Source organism: Macaca fascicularis, chromosome 18 (genome assembly GCF_037993035.2).
Source record: "Macaca fascicularis isolate 582-1 chromosome 18, T2T-MFA8v1.1".
In the NCBI taxonomy this organism is placed as follows: Eukaryota; Metazoa; Chordata; class Mammalia; order Primates; family Cercopithecidae; genus Macaca; species Macaca fascicularis.
Window position 1 is genome coordinate 81,628,061 of NC_088392.1, and position 19,372 is coordinate 81,647,432.

Below are 19,372 nucleotides of genomic sequence, written 5' to 3' on the forward strand. Positions count from 1 at the left end.
GCCACCCTGGCCCCTTCGCAGCCGGCTGTCCTTCTGTGATCACTGAATGCGAATGTGAGTGTCCTCAGCTTCCCTGCTCCAGGGTCAGTGATGGGAGTGCCCGTGATGTGCTTACGGCCTGGGCTTGGAGTGGAAGGAGGCTCTGGTTTAGCAGATAAAGAGAATCCTGTGGCCTTTTTATGGATTTCTGTGTCTGCCTTAGAAGGTTTAGGGATCCTTCAGTCCTTGTCAAGAGGGTTCCTGAATCTTTTATTTGGCTTCAGTGCACATTGAGTGAGACACCGCACAAGGAAAGTGGGGAAGGGAAGAGTCAGCGGGGGGAGAGATTTGCTTCTAGTTGTCTTACGATTCCCGTCATGCTTCTGAGTAACATTCTCAATCCCACAGATCACCATTTTTTAGTTAAATTGGGGCTTCTGAATTCTAGCAACCAGCAGGTGTTTGGAGGTACTTGTTGACCCCTCTTCCATCCAAAAGTGATCATTTTTACGTGGATCCCTCATAGAGTCGGAATTTGTTAGCAGTGCGTACCCAGGGCAAGAGTTGTAGCTAAAGCACATGCCCTGTCCCGTCCTGATAGCAGCAGCGCAGAGGGCACCGAGTGGCGCAGGTGAGACTGCCACAGACGCCGGTGGGGCCAGGATGCGCTTGGTGGCTCTGCATGCCTCTCTGTGGGCTGGAGGTGTGCCCTCCTGTGCTGCGTGGGTGTTATTAGATGTTGGAAACCTGCAGTGTTCATTTGGGAAGGAGTTACTGCTCTGAAAGGTTTGTTCTCCTTTATATTATTGTATTTTTATTTTATTTTATTTTATTGAGATGGAGTCTCGCTCTGTTGCCCAGGCTGAAGTTTAGTGACATGATCTCGGCTCATTGCAGCCTCCGCCTCCCGGGTTCAAACGATTCTCCTGCCTCAGCCTCTTGAGTGGCTGGGATTACAGGCACCCACCACCACGCCCCACTAACTTTTTTATTTTTAGTAGAGATGAAGTTTTGCTATATAGGCCAGGCTGGTCTCAAACTCCTGGCCTCAGGTGACCCGCCTACCTCGGCCTCCCTAAGTGCTGGGATTACAGGTGTGAGCCACCGGCTGCCCTCCTTTAAAGAGAAGCTTTGTTCTCCTTGATTCTCCTGTACAGTTTTTCTTAAACTTTGTTTAGAAATCTAGGAGCTGCGCCCACATTACAGGTGACAGGAATTGGCTGACAAAACACACACCTTGCATAAGTCAGCAAGCACCGGACCAGAATTCATTTGCTGTCAGATTTGGGGGCAGTGATCGTCTTTTGGTAGAATTATAATCAGAGAAGCAAACTCAGAGAACAATCTGGGTAAAGAGACTGATGTCAGGTTAAGTTCAGATCTGCAGACCCTTCTCGGGTGATGAAGCCGAGACCACAGACTTAGATCCTGGAGAGGGATTAGAAGCCAGACATTCCGTGGGTGACACGCTCCTTCTCTTATTCCCATCTCCGCATTGCCTGGTCAGGAACTTCATGAAAGACAGCTGCGTTTTTTCCAGGCTGGTATCTCTCACCAGAGTGAGGCCTGTGGGCTTTACGCGTAGCCGTGGATACGGAAGCCGTGGCTGCTGAGGTGTGTGGATATAGTGACCGCTGTGAGGTCATAGCCGTGGATACGGAAGCCGTGGCTGTTGGTGAAGACACTGAGGTGTGTGGATTTAGTGACCGCTGTGGGGTCATAGCCATGGATACGGAAGCCGTGGCTGTTGGTGAAGACACTGAGGTGTGTGGATATAGTGACCGCTGTGGGGTCATAGCCGTGGATACGGAAGCCGTGGCTACTGGTGAAGACACTGAGGTGTGTGGATTTAGTGACCGCTGTGGGGTCATAGCCGTGGATATGGAAGCCGTGGCTACTGGTGAGGACACTGAGGTGTGTGGATATAGCGACCGCTGTGGGGTCATAGCCATGGATACGGAAGCCGTGGCTGTTGGTGAGGACACTGAGGTGTGTGGATATAGTGACCGCTGTGGGGTCATAGCCGTGGATACGGAAGCCGTGGCTGTTGGTGAGGACACTGAGGTGTGTGGATATAGCGACCGCTGTGGGGTCATAGCCATGGATACGGAAGCCGTGGCTGTTGGTGAGGACACTGAGGTGTGTGGATATAGTGACCGCTGTGGGGTCATAGCCGTGGATACGGAAGCCGTGGCTACTGGTGAGGACACTGAGGTGTGTGGATATAGCGACCGCTGTGGGGTAGGCTGTAACTCTTGCTCATTCCACTTGCTCACTACTGTTCTTTGATCATTGAGAAAGCGGTAGGATGACCAGATTTGCAAAAGCACATCTCACTATTATCAAATTTAATAGTGGCTGTTCTGCCGTATGCTATTATTACCCATGATTTGCTTTTGTGTGTGGGTATTAGAAAGTCTTTTAGGGAAAAAGCAGAACGTGACTGGGCTACAGGTCCTGAGGAAGCTAACCATGGCAGCACTGTCCTTGTGCTGTCCCCAGGCCTGGGAGAGCAACCGCTGTCTGTCCACAGCGTGTCGTCCAGACCCCTGTTTAGATCCTTGTCATGTGGTAGTCCATCCACCTGGACATCTTCCTCACCATGGCAGCAGTTCCTTGGGAGCAAGAACTATGTCCTGTTTGTCTTCGTACCCCTGGCACCTGCTAATTAAGAAGGACTCCAGAAACCTCGACCGAACGACGTGCTGCGGAACCATGGCCAATGTGTGTCTCCGGCACGTCTGTCTCACAGTTAACTTTCCTCGCTGCCCGAGAGCCCCGGCTTTGATGCTCATGGAGCCCTGGCATTGAGTGTGAGCACTTCACACCCCACCTCTCGCAGTTGGCCCTCTGAAATGCCCCAATGTAGGAGGGGTGCCTCACTATGGAAGGTATTTTCAGGACCATCTTACAAATTATTGTGAAGTGTTGGAAACAAAGAGCTTCCTGCTTCTCTTGAACCCAGTTCTACCATGTTCCAAGCTGTAGCCAAAAGGAAAACAAATCAGAGCTTGAAACTCGCCTTTCTGATGGGAATATCTATCTGGGACACCCTCCCGTTTTGTCTCTTGCCCTCCATACATCTCCTTCTCATAGCACAGGCTGTTTGGGAAGGAGGAGAGGACATGTCATCTAACTTTTTTCCTTCCCTAGCTGAGTCACTGATTGTATTTAAAAACAAATGAACAGAAAACTACAAAACCTTCCAGAAATACAAAGGAAAGGGTTTTGGTTTTTTATTTTAATTTTTATTTCTGTAGGTTTTTGGGGAACAGATGGTATTTGGTTACATGAGACAGTTCTTCAGTGGTGATCTGTGAGATTCTGGTGCACCCGTCACCCGAGCAGCGTCCACTGCACCCAGTACGTAGTCTGTTATCCCTCACCCCCTGCCACCCTTTCCCGAGTCCCCCAAGTCCACTGCGTTACTCTTACGCCTTTGCATCCTCATAGCTTAGCTCCACTCGTGAGTGAGAACGTACGACGTTTGCTTTTCCATTCCTGAGTTACTTCACTTGGAATCATAGTCTCCGTCCAGGTGGCTGCGAATGCCATTAATTCGTTCTTTTTTATGGCTGAGTAGTATTCCATGGTGTATATATACCCAATTTCTTTATCCACTCATTGATTGGTGGGCATTGGGGCTGGTTCCATAGCTTTGCACTTGTGAATTGTGCTGCTATAAACATGCATGTGCAAGTATCTTTTTCGTATAACGACTTCTTTTCCTCTGGGTAGATACCCAGTGGTGGGATTGCTGGGTCAAATGGTAGTTCTTCCTACTTTCAGTTCTTTGAAGAATCTCCACGCTATTTTCCGTAGTGGTTGTACTAGTTTACATTTCCACCAGCTGTGTAAATGTGTTCCCTTTTCACCACAGCCACGCCCACATGTATTATTTTTTGATTTTTGGATTATGGCCATTCCTGCAGGAGTAACGTGGTATCGCATTGTAGTTTTGATTTGCATTTTCCAGGTCATTGGTGATGTTGAGCATTGTTTCCTGTTTGTTGGCCATTTGTGTATCTTCTTTTGAGAATTGTCTGCTCATGTGCTCATGTCCTCAGCCCAGTTTTTGATGGGATTGTTTGTTTTTTCTTGCTAATTTGTTTGAGTTCCTTGTAGATTCTGGATATTAGTCCTTTGTCAGAGGTATAGATTGTGAAGATTCTCTCCCGCTCTGTGGCTTGTCTGTTTACTCGGCTGACTGTTCCTTTTGCTGTGCAGAAGTTTTTAGGAAGCAAGTCTTTGGGGAGGATATTTTGTCGCATAAAAGTTATTACAAGCATCAAGAAAGTGGATTCCTCTTCCGGTTTCTTGCCCAGCTTAAAGCCATGTAGTGCCTGCCAGTCATATTGTGATTTTTCTGGCTTTCAGCACTTTGATTGGGATTTACCGTTTTATTTAATAAGCTTAGGAGCTGGAGGGTGGGTGCTGTCTGGGGTCAGTTCAGGCAACCCCCGGTTCTCTTTGCGCTTCACAGAATGTGGATTGTCTCTGTGTTCATGGGCTCTGCTGGGCTCGCTGAGCTTCGAACCTTCAGATTTGTTGGACGAGACCACAGATGGTCGTGGTAAGTGCAGTCATCCTTCCCGGCTGTCGCAGGGGGATGTCCGGAGGCTGTGGAAGGTGGAGTGTTAGGTGAGGGGTGGTGACAGTGTGGCCTTGGAATCTCAGGAGGGCCTCGGATGTCCATGAGCTCTGCTCTGAGAAGCTGCCAGCTGAGCCGGCGAGAGGACCTGGCTTTGAAAGAAGTTATAACATTAAGCAAAACAATACATCGTTGTCTGTGGGAAGGAATCCTTAGCATAAGTTTTTGAAAATGTGATCAGGTGTCTTGACCCAACACTTAAAAAGTGAAGTCCACAGCATTTAATGTCCTGGTGATATTTTTGTTTTTCTTTGCAGTTTAGCTTTTTTTTTTAAGTATCTGAACTTGCATGAGGCTAGTTTTGTATTTCTGCAAGTTTCAGTCCGTGTGATTTGAAGCAGATGTCACAGTCACACAAACAGGGTCCCTGATGGGAAAGTCGGCTCCTGGGCGTGCTGTTCATGCCTGCGTGGACTGGAAAGAGATTTGATTCCTTTGGGAAATGAGGCTGATATTTCAGGAGTTCTGTAATGGGCAAAAAGGACACGTTCAGCGGCTTTTGAGAACTGAGAGATGGAGGATTGGGTGCTGCACAGCGGCAGTCCTGAGAGTCTCCAAGAGCGGCTGTGTTGAGAGGGGTTTGCTGTGCTGGGGAACATGCTTTGCTCAGCCGAGGACACCTTTTCACTGTGGTGATGTTAGAAACGTGGGCGGAGTGAGTTATGACTCAGTCTATTGTAATTAGAAAAAAGAGCAACCGCTGAGAAAAGTCCTCAGCGAAAACGTAGGAAATGGGGATGTTCTTATTCTCAGAAAACTAAAGCGGGAAGTCATTCTTGGTGACAGTGAGGGGACAAGCAAAAGCGAAGGGAGAGGGGAGCTCTGTGTGTGGCGTCTCCAGCATTGCACAGTCCTCTTTAATGAATAAATGGAACCTTAATAAGGAAAAGTACCGGCTACATTATCGGTTGCAGATTGATTTGCTGTAGGCAAATTCTAATGTAGTTTGGCCATGTGAGGCGCACCTCTCAAGAAAACAAAATCAGGTTGCCTGAAAATGGACTCTTGCTTTCCGGGTGAAAAAGGCACTGGAAACACCACACAGCTTCGACTTGAAATGTTTCCTTACTCCGGAATCATGAATGGGTTTTTCTCTTGCTATACCTAAAACTCAGCTCTGATTATTATCTTTAAAGAGAGGTTGTGCTTACTTTCCACACCCAAATGAGGCTGAGAGTGGCTGTGAGGAAGGGAGGTCAGTGTCTCCTACTTCTTTTTGGTGGAGCGAGTGGGGGAGGGAGAATCCACCTCTAAAAACCAGTGTTTCTTAACCTTTGAGAATCTGAAGCAGGACAAAGACTTTGATCCCAAAGCAGTGCAAATATACCAAGTCTCATGTATAGCTGCGGGGTTTGCAGACCCCTGAAGCCCATCCGGGTCTCGGCTAAAAGCACCTGCTACAGACTCAGTAAGTGCTTTTTCCCCCTTCAATAACTGGTGGCATCGTCTGTCCGACACACTACCACCTTACTGCTTTATTCTCTAATTTTCACTGTTATTCATATTCCCCTGGAACACCTTGAAATTTTCCCTGAAACTAGATTGACTAGTCTGGGTCCCTCCGTCTGTCAGGAGATGGGGATGGTCTCCCACTTCCACCCGTGCCCTCCCCGGCCGCCACATCATTGTCATCAGAGCCACCTTCTTCGTAACTGTCCTCCTCCAAGCAGTTTTGCCAAGCACGGTGCTAGGTGCCAGAGAATGAGCCAGAGGACAGGAAAGAAGAAACGCGTAGAAGTATTAACCCTCAGCGGAAGCAAGCGTGCCCACCTCGCAGAAGGGACCGTGGCAATCTCATAGAGCCTGTGGCATGCCCTGCAGATCACGTGCACAGCTGAATAAGATGCTGGTGCTGGCTTCTTAGTGAACCATAATATATTTAGCTTAGAGCAACTTTTGTTTTTTGCTAGGACGAAAAACCTGAAACTCAGGATACATGCAAGAGATGAAAATAAAACCCATGAAAGTATAGTGACCCGTTTAAAAGTTGTCTGGGTCTTTTTTTGTTTGTTTGTCTTTGTCAGAGATCATGGTAGACCACAAATCGCTGAGTTAATAATATAATGCTATGTGGCCGGGCGTGATGGCTTACACCTATAATCCCAGCACTTTGGGAGGCCGAGGCGGGCAGATCACGAGGTCAGGAGATCGAGACCATCCTGGATAACACAGTGAAACCCCGTCTCTCCTAAAAATACAAAAAATTAGCCAGGCGTGATGGCACGTGCCTATAGTCCCAGCTACTTGGGAGGCTGAGGCAGGAGAATTGCTTGAAGCCGGGAGGTGGAGCTTACAGTGAGCCACCACTGCACTGTAGCCTGGGCAACAGAGCAAGACTCCATCTCAAAAAATAAAAATAAAAAAATATATAATGCTATATGTTTAAAATGATATTGCTGATTTATGAATGTGGGAAATATCTAAAAATACCTACAAAAGAAGTGATTATTGAGTTATAGTCATTTGATGTTTATATGTAGTTATTATCAAATAATGATCAAGTTATCAGCCTCTGATTTTTGTATGTAGTCATCTGCGACACATGGAAAATGTGTAAGTGGGCCTGTCCGTTTTACTAGGAAGTGACTCCCTCCTACCTTCTGAGCCAAAGGTCTCCAGTCTCCACTGAGCCAGAGGATCACTCTCTTCATGGATGACCAGTAAGGGAAGAGAGTTCCTTGCCGCATGTGGTAGCTGAAGGGCATTCTCTTGGCTGGCGATCGGCGTGGATGGGAAAGGCCAATGTGGTTAAAGTCTTCCTGGGATCACAGTGAATTTCAGGTTTCAGCTGGTGGAGACATATCACTGGACTTAGCTTCCCAGGCAAAGTCACCAGAGATTCTATGTAAACAGCGTTGAGATGCCACCTTTGCCTATCACAAGAATGCACGCATTAAAGAGACTGTTGCAAGCTCTCCTGGACACCACCCCGCCATTTGCGGTATTCCTTTTCCTGTGGAAAAATCAGTGGCCAGTTCTGAGTAGCTGACGTCTATCTGAGCTTTTGAAATACAATCTGTCCTGCATTGTCTGGGGGCCATACACCTGCCCCTCGGCAGTGTCCCTTCTCAGCAGGGCTGCTGTCCGACGCTGTGAGAGCCAAGGCCCCTCAGTCTCCCTTCTAGGGCCCCTAGTCACACTCCTTCCTTCCTTCCTCTTGTTCGCTGCATGTCAGCCATAAATGAATCTGCATTATTAATGCGATGCTTTTCTCACGGTCCGTGTTCATCAGTTTCTCATTTCCACTGACACTTCTCCTCAGGGTGACTTCAGGACTCCGGGCTGCTCTCCTTGCTCCTGCTTCCTGCGTTTTATTCTGCGCCTCGTGCATACTGTGCACACTCCCTGCTCAGAGCCTTCCGCCGCTTTTCCCTGAACAGGACAGGATGGAGCCCCAGCTCCTGGCCTTCCCTGCTGCTCTGGAGGGCCTGCCTGGGTCTAGGCGCGGCTGTGGTCACCCCACCTTGGCTCGTGACCCCACCTTGGCTTTCTTGGCTCGTGACCTTTTCATCATCTCGAATCCTCTGGCTTTTCGGAATCACTCCCTGGGCGCTCTGTGCCTGTCAGGTGGCAGCACCGTCTCTGCAGCCAGAGGGGGGGCCCCAGAGGGCCAGGGACGCGTCGGGCTGCTCGGTTCTCCTGATGCCTGGTGAGTGTTGGCTGCTGCCGGGAGGATGTTCTTGGGATCAGCTTCAATGGCAACGAGGACGTCCCACCTCAGCCATCTGCAGGACTGTTCCGGAATGCGCAGGCAATGGCACTGGGGCCACTGCTGACAGAGGTACAGAGTGGCCATCCCGGTCCCCGGGCTTCTCGGGGGACTGGCCAGCGGTCACTTCCTTTCCCGGGCGACTCGGCCGTGCCCTCGTCCAGAGGCAGGACTTCTCGGGGGACTGGCCAGCGGTCACTTCCTTTCCCGGGCGACTCGGCCGTGCCCTCGTCCAGAGGCAGGACTTCAGACTTCTTAACAGCCACAAGTCGAGGAATCTGCGTTTTCCCGGTTTATGAAACCGCCAAGCTGTCTTCGAACTACAGCTCCCTTTCTAATCAAGCCTCTGGCCAAGAGAAAAGCAGCATTGCTGAACGATTACAAGCTTGCCCTTTTAAAAATGCCTCTTCAGCGTTTGGTTTCAAACTTGAATAATTGCCAGGTTGCTGGTTGGTGGACACCTGGTTTGTGTTCTGTGTACAGGTCGAGTGTCCTGTATCCAAAATGCTTGGCCCAGAGTGTTTTGGATTTTGGATCTTTGCAGATTTTGGAGTATTTCCTTAGACAGAATGAGATATCCTGGGGAGGGGCCCAAGCGTGAACACAGCGTTTATTTGTTTCATATATGTGTGACGTACGTGGCCTGAAGGTAATTCTTTTTATACAATGTGTAATAATTTTGTGCATGAAGCAAAGCTTGGGCTGCATTTTGATGTGACCGGCTCAGGAGGTCAGTGGTGGAATATTCCGCTTGTTGTGTCTTGTCAGCTCTCAAGAAGTTCAGGACTTTAGAGCATCTCAGAGGTTAGATTTTCAGATTTTCTAACATCTCAGATGTGAGATTTTCAGATGCTCAACCCCTAATACATGTCTGCTGTTTTGTTTTGGTTTTTTTTTTTCTTATCCTGCGGTCTATATAGAGGCCTCTCTCTCATTTTCTGTCTCTACCGAACTGTCTGGAGACAGTCTAGCATATTCAGACAGCCGAGCTGCTGCATTCTGTTTTCCCTGGGTAGAATCTCCTCAGTTCTTTGGAGCCTTCTTTTTGGGAACGTGAAAAAGGGACTCATGCAGTTATAAAAAGAAAGTAGAGATCATCCAGCTATAAAACTGCATCTTAGCATTAGCTTCTGTTTTGTCTACCATTCATGTTCTATTCATCCTTGTCTAAAGTTTGTCCAGCAGTTTGAACCTGGTAATTTCAGTTCTGTGGTTTCTTTTGGCTCCTAAACCCTTACCAGTGGTTAAAAATACAAATTGCAAGCCCGTCTTGGTGGGCATGTGTGCAGACAAAGCTGAGGACTTTGCACACTGCTGGATGTGAGACCCCGAGCTGAGCAGCCATGCTCACCAGCACCCTGTGTGTATGGGTGCATGAGCTTGTGTGTGTGCATGTGTGCGTTGTACACTCGTATGCAGAGCTGTGTGCACATGTATGTGTGTGCATGTGTGTTCATGCACATGTGCATTGTGTGTGGCACAGGGTGGCAGGGACTGGACTGCAGCATTTGATGGTCTATCCTCTGTCCATCCCTTACAAACACGCGTGTATCTTTCTGTGATTTATCCCGCACTGAGGCGCTGTGAAAGGAGCATGGCCTTGGGGGCATTATAAATCTGGGTTGGAGTCAGCCCCTAGATCTCATGCGTCTGTAATCAAGTAACATTACCCCACCCAGTGTCGATATTTTCTACAAAAGTGGGCATAGTGATTGATGCCAAAAATGAGGGAAAAAAACAAAAAAAAAACTTAAAGCAGTCGGCACAGTGCCTGGCACAGAAGCACTCAGCAATGGCCAGTTTTCTTTGCCTTCCAATGGCCTAAAAGGGCACGAGGTGACTGGGGAGAGAAGGAGGAAGATGAATGTGTATGTCAGCTCTGTGTGGGCACTGTGCTGGACCCCGAGTGGGCATCCCCGGCCGCAGCATGGCAGCTGTGCCGTCAGTTAAAGAACTGCGTCTAAACCGCCTGGAGTGGGATTTGGCTTTGAGAGCAGCCTGCCTTTTCCGGGCAGATGCAGTTCCCTCCCGGGCTGCCCGCTGAGACCCCCAGCCCAGGGCGGCGTTTGCAGCTCCTCTGGTCTGTCCACTTGGGTTCCTCTGAGCAGGTGGGAGAAGGCGTTTGGCAACACATGGGCGTCAATACCTGTCCCCACTGGGCCCAGGAGAGATGCAGCGTGGCAGGAGGCCCATGCCCTCCTCAGCCTCGCCACAAGCTCTGCTCCTGGGTGGTTCGCCTTCCACGCGGCTCCACTTCACCTCTGCACTTATTTATTTATTTTTAATTTACTTTTCTGCAGATGAGGTCTCACTTTGTCACCCAGGCTAGAGTACAGTGGCACGAGAATAGCTCACTGCAGCCTTGACCTCCCAGGCTCAAGCAAACTTCCTGCCTCAGCCTCCCAAGTAGCTGGGACTATAGGTGCAGGCCACTGTGCTGGCTAATTTTTAAATTTTACATTTTGTAGAGATGAGGGTCTTGCTATGTTGCCCAGGCTGGTCTCCAACTCTGGCCTCAAGTGATCTTCCCACCTCAGCCTCCCAGTGTGCTGGGATTATGGGCGTGAGCCACCATGTCTTGTCTGTATACTCGTCTAAATCAAACCTTTATAGGTTTCCATGCTGAAGAGCTTTCGGTCTCTGGGTCTTTTTGATTATTTGACCGGCACCATAAGACTGTGAATTGTAGCTCCTATTTTAAAATTTATTTACTAGCCACAGTGGGCTAGGTGCTATCCAAAAAACTGGAAGCTTTTGTAATATTAGTACAGAATTATATATAAATACATGTGATTTAATATTGTAGTGTTTCTTTTATATTCTCTCATTTTTTTCTAAAACACTGTGAACTTGGTAGGGCAATATTTGTAGTCTAAATCTGCAGATGACAAGGTGAGGTGGAGAGAGGATGACTGACAGACCCACAGACTCAGCCCTGGTGGCAACTGGGGCGGCCTCCTGATGGCCACGTGTGGTGACTGACTTTTGTCACCGAGACCGAGGGGAGGTATGTGGTCACGGCACCAACTTTGAGATGCCTAAGATCTAGTCAGTAGTACTAGAGTGCATGGGATTGGAAACTTTAAATGAGTTGTAAAAAAGTAAGTTTTATTAGAGTTCCAAAAAGAAACAAATGAGTTTGGCCCCGGAGATATATAGAGGAACGTAATATCACCACATTCAACTGAGAAATTAAATTTTAAGGAAGATTGATATTTGCCAAAACATACGAAGTTAGAGTAAAAGAGGCTCAGTGGCTTGACCAGGGTGTGGATTTCATTCTTTCATTCACTAACAAGTAGTGTTGGGGTTCCCGGCCGCGCCAAAGCCTGCCCGAGTCACCGAGCCCAGGCGCTCCGGCCCCGGCCCTGCTGGCAGCGTCTTGTTGTTGCGTCTCTGGCTTTGCCTGTCACAGCTGTGGTGTGGCAGGGCTTAGTGAATGTCAGGCTCAGAGGGAAGAGAATGGAGCCTGCGAGCACCTTCTGCCGCTCACACACCCGGTCACCTCACCCGGCGTCCCCAGCTGCCCACCGGCCTGCCGCACCCTTCCCATCTCCGCAGCCTCAGTCCGGCTTCCCTTGAGGCCCACTGCCGCCCTTAGCCCATCTCCCACCCCCGTCTCCCTGAGAGTGCAGGTGAGCCCGGCCCACCCAAAGCCACGTTGCCTCCCATCACACTTCAGTGCCCCGGGGCCACAGGGGGAAGCCTGTGACCGGCGTCGGCCTCCTCCTGCTGTGCCCTGGACTCCCATTGCTTACGGTTGTCCCAGACACACTGTGCTCTGTCGTCTCTTAGCTTCTGCTTCATGACAGTGTCTCCCCCTGGAATCTTGTCCCCTGTTTCTGTCATCTGACTAGTTATTACTTGTCCCTTAAGACTCAGAGGAGTGGCCACCTCCTCCAGGAAGCCGCCGTCCACTCTCTCGTCCTCCCACTGCTTGGTGCTTCCTCTGCTCTCCTGAGCTGAGCTGTGATGACTCCGTGAGAGCCCTGCCCAGCTGGTTTGTAGCTGTCTGTTCGTCTGTCTCCCCTTCCTTCCCAGACACCTCCGGCTTATCCGAGAGCAGGAGCTCATCCGTGGCGTTCCCCTTGGTGGCCAGCACTGCACCTGGCGCCCAGGAAGACTTAACCAAGGGAGGGATCACAGGACGGCTCGGCGGAGGGATGGCTGCAACACCTGTCTTTTCTCATACTCACTTCTTGTTAACTGTGCACAAATCATTCCATATTACCACTTCTTGTGCTTAATCCTAGCGTAAATTTAAGTTAAGGGTGTGCTGTGGGGAGGAAAGGCAAGCTGCCTGAAGATTATTCTGCAGTGAGAACTTTGGATCTGTCTCCTGATACATTGTATAACCAGGATAAACCATAATTGTCCAAATCCTTCAGGGCTCTCCTTCCAAATGAAGTGATTAACTTCCGCGGTAAACTTCCTCTTGTCCGGGCTCCAGGCTTTGTGCCGGACCTGACAGCACTCGAGCTTTGCTGCCCACGTAGGCGATTAGGGTGTCCTTATCCTTTGGTTCCACTGCCTGGTGAAATATTAGATAACGAGGACAGAGCTTATCTTACACGCGTCCGAGCTGACTACACGGCAGCCTCTCAGCAAAGGGCGAGTGCAGACGAGGCCTTTTCCCTGGCTGGAATGAGAATGAGCCTCGTGCGTGTCTGGCCCCATTGCCGATGGTCAGATGCACTCGACGTGATTTCCATAGCGCCCAGACAGCCTGAGTAGCTCATATCTACCTGTCTGGCGAATACATCAGCTTCGCTGTGGAGAGAGCGGGAGTTTGTCACTGGGGTCTATTTCTAATGCATCAGGAACAAATCTGTTACCGGCTCTCTTTATTCCGGCGTGAATACTGTAAGCTGCATTCATTTATTATCTTTGGTGATAAATCACGGTGCCTTCTGGGTTCTGTGTTTTCAAAGCGGTCTTTGCTAAGCCGTTAATACTGAGGTGAGGAGAGAGGAGAAGAAATGGATTATGCCTGACCGCGGAGATCAGCGGCCTGCTCAGGTGAACGGTGGCCACACTGATTAACGCACTAATGAGCAAGCAGGGTCATTCTGATGATTAGTAATTTTGGCAGCATAACTTCTGCCCCAGATTTGATTAAGCCTTCATACAGACTTCCTCTTCCAGGAGATTATCTTTTCAAAGCACATTTGGTTTCCCACTCCCCCTTCCAAGCCCATCAGGAAAATTAGAGCATTTAATTTTAGTGATGAGTTTTACTGATACAGACAACTGCTTTTCCAGGTTTTCCCAAATGTAAGCACAGTTGCTACATCAACCAAAATATCTCTTACTGAACACAAACTGGCGTTGTGTAGAGATTGCTGATTGCTGGTAATATATTACAGAATAATAAGCTCTGTGTTGGAAAAAATTATATGTATTTCAATATTGAACAAAGCCAGGGGAGCAAATTACATAGGAGAACCGAAAGTTCGCTAATATCTGCGAACTTATTTCCTCTTAAATGAACTTGTCCATCAAACCTTCAGATTTCCCCTACTTTCTCCCTTACAGAAACAGATCAGAAATATTTTGTGATGTGCAGGCTAGCTAATGTCACACAGCTGATGAACTGGAGTGAACGAAAGTTGAAGATATGGCAGACTCCTTGAGGCTAAAATTACTGCAATCTAGATGTTGAAAAAATACCTAGTAAAGAATGGAAACTGAGGGCCGGGCGCGGTGGCTCACGCCTGTTATCCCAGCACTTTGGGAGGCCAAGGCAGGCAGATCACTTGAGGTCAGGAGTTCGAGACCAGCCTGGCCAACATGGTGAAACCCCGTCTCTCTCAACTAAAATTAAAAAAAATTAGCCGGGCGTGGTGGCGAGCGTCTATAATCCCAGCTACTCAGGAGGCTGAGGAGAGAGAACTGCTTGAACCTGGGAGGCGGAGGTTGCAGTGAGTTGAGATCATGCCACTGCACTTCAGCCTGGACGACAGAGCAAGACTCTGTCTCAAAAAAAAAAGAATAGAAACTGAAGAAGGGCTCTGAGGGCCTGAGTCACAGCTACCATTTTACCTTTCCCCTGCCAACGAAGTGAAGTCAGATTATGGCAGTCGCTGTGCCGTTGTGAGGAGCGCCTAGGAGCCCTGAAACAGACACGCATCCATATTCACAAGGACCTGACTTTAAGGCAGGTCAATCTCAAACAATCTGGATACCTTAAAAATTAGCAGGGAATCGTTGAGACGCCAAGGTGGGCAGATCACTTGAGGTCAGAAGTTCGAGACCAGCCTGGACAACATGGCAAAATCCCGTCTCTGCAAAAATATAAAAGCCAGGCACACCGGTAGTCCCAGCTATCAGGAGGCTGAGTTGGGAGAAACCCTTTACCCTGGGAGGCCGAGGTTGCAGCCAGCCTGGGGGACAAAGTGAGACTCTGAATCAAAAAAAAAAGGAAAAAAATAGGGGGGATCCGTATGTGTATGTACCCCCATAACATCACACTGTATCTACTTGCAAAGAAAAAAGGGGTTGGGAGTTCCAAGTCGTGGGAGTCAGAGACCCAGAGAAATCAGATTGTCTGGGAAGCTGGCAATATCACAATATTACATGTGCATTCATTTTCTTCTTGGAGGTTTCCACTCTTGAAACACCACCGCTTCCCTGGGTCAGTGGGTTCTCAGACTCTAACATGCATCAGAATCTCCTAGAGGGCTCTATAAAACCCAGACTGCTGGCCTCATGCCCAGAGCTTCCAGTAGATCTGGGTGGGCCTGAAAATTTGCATTTTGAACAGGTTCCCGGGTGATGCTGATGCTGCTGTTCTACAAACCACGCTTTGAGAACCACTGCCCTAGGCACTGCATTCCAGAACTTTCCATGTTAGACAGTCTCACTCTCATTTATTTTGTAAATACTGAGCCCTCACCAGATGCCAGGTACTGTGCTAGAAGCAGGGAATCCCAGAACCACCTGCCTTGGCCTTTACCAAGAACAGCCGACCTGTCAGCTTCCCTCACAGAAAGGACCTGGTCCCCCTCCGCCGGCATGCCTGTGGGTGGAAGACCGGCCAGTTCCCAGGTCCACACTTCATTTCATAGGGTGGGATCTTCGAGACATCCAGGCTGAGACAATTTCAATCACTTGCTTTTCCTTATAAGGCAGACCTCTTTCCCGCCTCCGGTAGGCACATGATAGTAGGTTTTGGAGACTAACCTCTCTTGGATGGCTGGACCTTGCATAGACTGTGGGTTCTCTGATCCCTCCTGGGCCAGTGGACCCGTGGCTCTTTTTCTACAATCTTCAGGACTGTTGTGTATGACTGAGCCTTTGCTCATTCGTAATCCTGCTTACCGGTATCCAGTCCTTTGTTTATTTCCTTAGCTTTAGGACGTCTACACAAAGGGGAGAGGTCACTTTCAATCTTGAAAATTTAGTCCCCAAGTGAGTTTATGTAGTAATAGCTGATAGCTGATCCTGAATCTCTTCATATAAATTGGTGGCTGTTTCTCTACGTTGCCAACAATTTCTTTATTTTAGACTTCTGGAGCACTCACATCTGGAATCCAGAGAGCCTTTTTGTATGAGTCACACCGTCGTCTTGGCTCCTGTAGAGTACGTGGTGCTGACATTATTCATATATGAAAAAAAAATTCTCAGAAGAATAATTTCTTTGTCCTCCTGTCCCATTGAGAAACTTTGTGAAAATACTGTGAAAAGACAGAATTATTTTGGCGTGAAGCTGGAACCTGACAACATGTATGCTGTAAGGGGTCTAACTGTGTGTGGCTGAGGGGCCTGTGGCTTCTCTGTCACCTGGTTGGTGGGGGTGTTCTTCTCCTTTTCAGTAACTTCATCTTGAGCCTCTCTATTCTGAATGAACCAGTGGGAGTGATACTTTTTTACACAGAGATTTATAGATAAAATAACAAATTCAAAGGCTGGGTAATGAATCTATTGATTTCTTCATTTTCTGAAAACGTGTGGAATTTTATCTTTTTTCAGTGAAATATTTCAAATAAATTTACAGATGGGGCTTCATTAAGGAATGTATTTTAAAATACATGATCAAAATGATTCATTATTTTTTAAATTTCAGTTTCCTCCCTTGCCCTGAGCATTTTTTTTAGGGTCTCTGGTTGTTACCTCACCAAGCGAAGGTGCAGCGGGTTCCCGTTCTCCCTCTGCTGCTCGCCGGGGGTTTTGTGTGCAGCTTCCATTTCTGAAAATACTTTTTGGCCTCTGTGTTCTTAGGATTGTTCTTGTGCCGTCTATACAATCCACTCACATCACCGCTAGTTTCTCGAAACTACCTTGACCCTGTTTCAGAGAAAGTGGCTTCCCTCATCCTACAGTCCAGCAAAATTTACGTTTCATGATACACACGTTCAGCCGTGTGCTCACTCAGAAAGCTCTGCAGAATCATCCAGAACTCTGCCATCTTTTTCCTTTCCTTTTGTTTTCTTTTTTTTCTTTTTCTTTTTTTTTTTTTTTTTTTTTTTTTTTTTTTTTTTTTTTTGAGACAGCGTCTCACTGTGTCGCCCAGGCTGGAGTGCAGTGGCGCGATCTTGGTTCATTGCAACCTCCACCTCCCAGGCTCAAATGATTCTCCTGCCTCAACCTCCCGAGTAGCTGGGACTACGGGGGCACACCACCATGCCCAGCTCTTTTTGTTTGTTTTCAGTAGAGATGAGGTTTCGCCATGTTGGCCAGGCTGGTCTCAAACTCCTGGCCTCAAGTGATCCACCCACCTCAGCCTCCTGAAGTGCTAGAATTACAGAAATCAGGCACCACACCCAGCCTGCCATCGGTTTTCTTCTGAGGTTGGCTCCTGCCCCCAGCCTGTGATGGGGGAAGGCAGGTGAGGTGGTGGTTGGGTGCCACTGCAAGCTGCCTTTTCTGTGTGGGCTCTTGGTCTGTGTACCTGGCGCCCTGTGGTGCACCGAGTTTTACTGAGGGAGGCTTCAGCTGTTCGTTGTCATTTGCACATCCTCAGTGAAGACCCAGGGGGAGTTTGCAGGAGTCGCTTCTTATTTCTTGACCAGAGTTTCCGCTCCCATCACTGTGGCTTTTCTGGGAGCCTCGCTGGTGTGTTCCTGGGATGGCTGTGGCCTGCAACTGTGTCCCTCACACAGGAGTCAGCCTTGGATGAGACCCGCAGCCCTGTGGCCTTGGACTCCCACCTTTCCCCCAGGCTGGGTCCCTCAGGCATGGCCCTTTCCCCCAGCGTCCCCTCAGGCATGGCCCAGTTTGCTTGGCAGGGCCTGACACTCTTCAGTTGGTGAAGTCAGAAAGAAAGGAAAGTCGAAAGGAGAGAGAAGCAGCTCAGAGAAGGGAGAAGAGGGCTTGGGAGGAAAGGGAAGGGGGTGTTGAGAGGTTGTGACGTCCAGGAGAGGTGAATGCAGGGAGGGAACGGAGGAGCCCAAGGAGTGACAGGCAGATGGGGTCTCTGATCTGGGAGTGCTGGGCCTGCCCTGCAATCAGTCACGAAAGCCAGTGGGGAAAGACAAGGCAGGCATTGGGTGTGCATGTATGTGACTGTGTGGGTGTGCACGTGTGGCTGTGCACGTGTGTGGGTGTGCACATGTGTGACTGTGCATGTGTGTGGCTGCATGTGTGTGGGTGTGCACGTGTGTGGGTGTGCACGTGTGTGGCTGTGCGTGTGTGGCTGCGTGGGTGTGCATCTGTGGGTGTGCATGTGTGTGGGTGTGCGTGTGTGCGGGTGTGTGCATGTGGGTGTGTGTGCGCATGTGTGGCTGTGCATGTGTGTGGGTGCACGTGTGTGGCTGTGCGTGTGTGTGGCTGCGTGGGTGTGCGTCTGTGGGTGTGCATGTGTGTGGGTGTGCGTGTGTGGGTGCGCATGTGTGTGGGTGCGCGTGTGTGTGGGTGTGCACGTGTGTGCGGGTGTGTGCATGTGGGTGTGTGTGCGCATGTGTGGCTGTGCATGTGTGTGGCTGTGCATGTGTGTGGGTGCACGTGTGTGTGGGTGTGCATGTGTGGCTGCGTGTGTGGGTGTGCATGTGTGTGGGTGTGCATGTGTGTGTGCATGTGTGTGGGTGTGCATGTGTGGGTGCGTGTGTGGGTGTGCATGTGTGTGGGTGTGCATGTGTGTGTGCATGTGTGTGGGTGTGCATGTGTGGCTGTGCATGTGTGTGGGTGCACGTGTGTGTGGGTTTGCATGTGTGGCTGCGTGTGTGGGTGTGCATGTGTGTGGGTGTGCATGTGTGTGTGCATGTGTGTGGGTTTGCATGTGTGGCTGCGTGTGTGGGTGCACGTGTGTGTGGGTGTGCATGTGTGGCTGCGTGTGTGGGTGTGCATGTGTGTGGGTGTGCATGTGTGTGTGCATGTGTGTGGGTGTGCATGTGTGGCTGCGTGTGTGGGTGCGCGTGTGTGTGCATGTGTGTGGGTGCGCATGTGTGTGGGTGTGCGTGTGTGGGTGCGCAGGTGTGTGGGTGTGCATGTGTGCATGTGGGGTATGAGGAAGGAGGTGTGGGTAGGGTTTTGTGTATGGGAGGGTGTGTGGGTGTAAGTGTGTGCATGTGAGAGGAGATAGGTGTGTATATATATGTGTGCATGTGGGGTGTGGGAGAGAGAGCGGTGTGTGTGTGTTGGTATGTGTATGTGGGGGTTAAGTGCGTGTGTGTATACACGTGTTATGTGTGTGTGTCTGCGCACGGAGAGCCCACTCACACCCAGCAGAAAATCAAACGGCCTCCAATCAGAAACACCGCGCATGTGAGTGTGCCACTTCTTGTGTGCCTGTGACTGTGTTCAGAATGTGCACGACCCTGCAGCTCCCGAGGGCCACCTCTGTTGCAACACCTGCTCTGTCCAGCACAGTCCTCACTGGTGTCTTTTCCTCCTCAAATCTGCAGCGTTTGTGATCTCTGCAAACAATTTAACCCAAAACCAAATGCTGGCTGACAAGGCTACGTCTTGTTTCTCGTGCGTGATTAGCCTCGAGACCCAAGGAGCTCCGTGCCCTTGACTGATTCATTCTGTACCTGCCGGACCTGGAAACGCATTAAAAGCTCAGGAAAGCTTACTGAGCAATTGCACTGGAGATT

The 19,372-nt window shown here is 49.4% G+C and overlaps 1 protein-coding gene and 1 long non-coding RNA gene across 31 annotated transcripts in view; one reads left to right on the forward strand and one right to left on the reverse strand.

Annotated features, from left to right (window-relative positions):
• LOC135968295 (uncharacterized) overlaps positions 1-8,521 on the reverse strand; it is a 28,857-nt gene extending 20,336 nt beyond the window's left edge. Inside the window, exon 1 of the long non-coding RNA XR_010582969.2 lies at positions 7,228-8,521. This is a non-coding gene — a long non-coding RNA (uncharacterized lncRNA). The remainder of the gene's footprint in view (positions 1-7,227) is intronic.
• Positions 1-19,372, forward strand: part of LDLRAD4 (low density lipoprotein receptor class A domain containing 4) — a 449,266-nt gene that overhangs the window by 361,218 nt on the left and 68,676 nt on the right. The window lies entirely within an intron of this gene.